We start from the raw sequence: 5,016 nt of genomic DNA on the forward strand, positions 1-5,016 counted from the left end.
GGTGGCCAAAGTATTGGAGCCTCAGCTTCAGGATCTGTCCTTCCAGTGAGCACTCAGGGCTGATTTCCTTCAGGTTTGATCTTCTTGCAGTCCATGGGACTCTCAAGAGTCTCCTCCAGCACCATAATTCAAAAGCATCAATTCTTTGGCGATCAGCCTTCTTTCTAACTGCTCATAGTGCTTTAAATCTCTGGTGCGAAGTGGGGCTGGCAGAGGGTAAGCTGGGCTTGTGTTGAGGCAGTGCGATGGCTGGCTTGGAGCTGTCATTTAAATTTCCCATAATGCCTTGGAGAACCCCAACACCAGAGGCATTGTGGGAAATTTAAATGGTGTCTTTAAGCAGCATGGAGCAGGACAGTGGTACCTTGGTTCTCATACATAATCTGTTCTGGAAGTCCGTTCGACTTCCAAAACATTCGAAAACCAAGGTGCGGTTTCTGATTGGCACTGGCGCCCCGGAAACAATAGCCGACAGCCGCATCAGATGTTCGGCTTCCAAAAAACGTTCAAAAACTGGAACACTTATGGGTATTTTCCATTCGGGAGCCGAAATGATCGAGTACCAAGGCATTCGAGAACCAAGGTTCCACTGTAGGTCCCATTTACAAGCAAGTTTTGATTATTATTTTTATATTTATCAATCTGGAGGAAGGGAAAGAACAGCTGTCTGTGGGTACAGCCTGCTTGATTAACTTCTTTTGACTTTTTATTGTTTAACAAAGCAACTGAAATATTCCTGAATAAGAGCCTGTTGTTTTGGGAGAGTGATGCTTTTTATATAGACAGCAAATCTTTATATGGTAATCATAGGAAAACTATATTTAAGTGTGCGTACGTATTCCATTTGGAATTGATACGCTAGAATAAAATCTGATGTCTTCCGATATGCTAGGATATTACGGTATCCAAAGTTGCTCTTGCCATTGGCTCAAGGATCTCTGCTCCCACAACAGAACTTTTCCTTCTCTGTGGAACTCGCTCCCCTAGGAGACAGTGGTGGCCACCAACTTAGACGGCTTTAAGGGAGGACTGAGCAAATTCATGGCTGTCTACTAGCCATGATGGCTGTGCTCTGCCTCCACAGTTGGCTTCTGGATACCAGTTGCTGGAAACTGCAGGAGGAGAGAGTGATCTTGTCCATAGCTCCTGCTTGCAGGCTTCCCATTTGGGAATCCCGGTGGCCACCATGAGAACAAGATGCTGGACTAGATGAGCCAAAGGCCCTGATCCAGCAGGCTCTCATGTTCTTATGTGAAGGGGGCGTGTTATGTACTGAGTTGAATAGGATCCAAAAGGCAGCAGTCTGATTGGTCCTAGAACAATAGGATTCAGAATGCAGCAGTCTGATTGGTCCTAGAACAATGCAGCAGTATGATTGGTTGGCAGGAACTACCCAATCATGCTCCAGATAGAAGTGAATCCACAACCTGATTGGCTTACAGTAGAATTCCGGAATTAGCCAATCATGTGCAGCCCATTGTGTAAATAATGTATATAAAGCAGATACTTTGAGGGGACATTCATTCATTCCTCCTCACCACTATGAGCTGAATAAAGAGCATGAAATCACTTTGCGACTCTGAGTATATTTCAGGGCGGTTCCGCGGCAGAAGTGTAAATCCTTGCAGTAACAAGAGAGCATAGCTGTCAACTTACAGATTTGAAAATAAGGGGCCAGCAGCCTCGAAAATAAGGGATCAGCAGCCAAAATAAGGGATTTTTTCGGGCACAGGTATGTTCAGCTGCTGAGCCCCTCCGAGCCAAAGGCAGAAAGCCCAGCCAGTAGTCAAACGAAGCCTCATCTGTAAGGGACAGCAGCGGGACATGGCGCTGGGATAAGGGACTGTCCCGCCAAATAAGGGACGCTTGACAGCTATGCAAGAGAGAGAGATAAACCTTTATTCACATTACCCAATGGCCATAGCCACAGTAAAACATTACAGTATATGCAGAAAAGGAAATTTGATATAAAAGCACAATTTAAAGTCCTGAATCAGCAGTCAGTTAGTGGCCCTTATTCTGATTGCCCCTGCTATGAACCTAGCAACCTTTGCTGTTATCTGCTCATTTTGATCTGATAGAAGAAAGGACATTGTGGCAGTGGTTGAGCGCCCTGGGATGGTTAGTACGAGTGGGGTGATGATCTCATTCCTCAGGTCTTTGTAGAGAGTACAGGACAGGAGGACGTGTGCCGCTGTTTCGGTGCTGCCATCTCCACAGGGGCAAAGACGTTTCTCAGGCGGGATCTTTTGCAATCGACCCTCAAGTACCGCAGATGGCAAAACATCCAGTCTTGCAATGTAAAAGCACGTCTGTATTTTGGGATAATAAGTTTGTGCAGATGTGGGGCCAGAGAATCAAAATGGAGAGGTGGAAACTGAACATATCAAGGGCAGAATTTCCTTATAGTGGCCAGGTTGTTCTGATGCTCGATATCTTTTGGACGTTGACCAATTAGAGCGCTTGCTTTAGTGGGGCCCATAGTTGTGGGGATAGGCCACAAGAGTGAAGTTTTTGCTAGATGGATTTAAGCCAGGCACTTTTATGGGAGTCTTGAAGTACTAGGGATAGTAAACCGGGGGGATTTTGAGTTTAGGCGGAGCCTGAAGTTAAGAGTTCTTTGCCAAGTCCGTACTTCTACTAAAGGGAGACTTGCCTCCAGTCTCAATGATGCGTTTGGGACGCATGGCGATACAGAAAAAAATCTTGCAGTAACAAGGATTTGAATGCCGCCCAATGACTTCAGATTCCCACCCAATCTACGTTAACTATAAGAGAGAGAAAAATAGTTAGCACTTTTGACTCCAAAGTTCATGCTTTCAGGAAAAGAGTGACTTTTGTTCAGGGGAGGACGGATTTGCAGAGAGAAACTCTGTGGCCCAGCCACGTGGCCCCAAGCGAACAGTACAGCTTCCAAAGGAGACCTGCACTCGGAGACCCTGGTTTTGCCAAAGTACACAGGACTCTTGAGTTTTAAAGGGCCCTTGACTATTTCAGCAAAAAAATTAAAAAGTCGGCAGCTTCCCTGAGCTGTGATAGGCCACGGCGATGGGAACGTGGGTGGCTGAGTTCAGTGGGTCTCATGTGATCCTGGTGGGGCAGTTTCACAAGATGCCGTGTTGATCTTTTAAGCTCTTAAGGCTGTTATGTCACCAGCCCCAGGTAACAGGGCCCCTGTTCTCCCAGGAGAATTTTTGGCCCATCAGGTGGAATGCAGCGTGGGAGAGACTGGTGGGATATAGCCGAAGGATCATACAGAGCAGGGCTTCCCCCAACGTCTGAGTTTATCCACCACTTTGATGGACTTATAAAGTTGCATTGAAACACCCCCCCCCCATCTTAATTCTTAAGAATGTGAAGTAAAATTAAGAAATAAACAACATTTATTAATCATCAATCACCATTACTAGGAATGGTAAAACATAAAAAAGGAAAATAAACAAGTGAAAATGGTTCCAAATTATTATTTTTTGTACTATGTCTTGTAAATTATTACTATTATTATTATTAGCCCACCCTTTTCCCTGATGGGACTTAAGGCAGCTTACAGATAAAACTAAAAGCCATAATTAAAAAACATTGATAGAAATAAAACTATATACAGTGGAACCTCTGGTTGCAGACGTAATCCGTGACGGAGGAACATCGGCAACCCGCAGCATTCGTAACCTGCAGTGCCACATCTGTGCACCCACGTGATGCGATCTGGTGCTGTGCATGCGCAGGCGGCGAAACCTGGTACTTCCGGGTTTTCCTTGGTCCACAACCTTTCCGGTACTTCCGGGTTTCCCTTGGTCCACAACCTGAAAATACGTAACCCGAAGCATTTGTAACCCGAGATACCACTGTGGTACAGTGGTACCTTGGTTGTTGAACTTAATCCATTCCACGGTTTGAAAACCAAGGCACGGCTTCCGATTGGCTGCAGGAGCTTCCTGCACTCAATTGGAAGCCGCAGAAGCCCCGTCGGACGTTCGGCTTCCAGAAAACATTAACAAACCAGAACACTCACTTCCGGGTTTGCGGTGTTTGGGAGCCAAAACGTCCGAGTACCAAGGCGTTTGACAACCAAGGTACAACTGTACATATATAAAATCTATTAAAACTATATCAGTAATGACAATAAAAACAGCACAGCACCAGTTCCCAAAAGTGTGTTGGAACAAATTTTCACCTGTTGGACGAAAGGCAACGAAGAGGGAGCCAGTATAACTTCCTAAGAGAGGGGAGTTCCAAATTCTGGGAGCAACCACTGAGAAGGCCTTTCTCAGTCCCCTTTCAACCCCAAGGCTTTTATTTATCCCCTGTACAGTGACTCTATGGGGGCCAATATTTACCACTTTGAGAAACTGATATTAAAGCCATTTCTTTTACATCCACTATTTAACAGCTCCATTCAGTATGATGGATAGCCTTTATCTTCAGGGCCAGGGAGAGACTGTGTTCTGTGGGAACAGAGGTGCTTGGCCAATATAAACCGGATTAAGCTCAAGGCCTATCTAGTCCAGCCTCCTGTTCTCACAATGGTCCACAAGATGCTCTTAAAATTGTGCAAGTTGCTTGAAATTTCTTATGTTGGCAAGGGACTAACGACTCGAAAGAACAACAAAAACAATTGTTATAATTAAGATATTATAATAATTATACTACTAATATTACTAAATATTATAATATTTATAATAGAAGTAATCCCGCAGAGTCAATACAGCTAGTTAAGTTTTAACCAGCCCCGTTTAACTCGGAGAAAATTACATCTTAATAAACACGAGATAGGGGCTGGCCAAGCGCTGCAACAAGACTGCTGGGATAGTCGATAGAGCATGAGGCTCTCAAGTTCAGGGCCCTGAGTTCGAGTCTTCGAGCCCCACGTTGGCCTGCTTTGCAGCGGACAGCGCAAGGCGTCCCTCGTGGTCCGGATTTTTGGACGCAACAGAAATACGGCTGTTCGCCTTTAAGGGGGAAAGGCAAGTTGTCTCTTTAAGCCGCTGGCGAGGGAAGGAGGGCTGAGCTGGCGAG

The sequence above is a fragment of the Podarcis muralis genome, chromosome 16 (assembly GCF_964188315.1).
Source record: "Podarcis muralis chromosome 16, rPodMur119.hap1.1, whole genome shotgun sequence".
NCBI classification, from domain to species: domain Eukaryota; kingdom Metazoa; phylum Chordata; class Lepidosauria; order Squamata; family Lacertidae; genus Podarcis; species Podarcis muralis.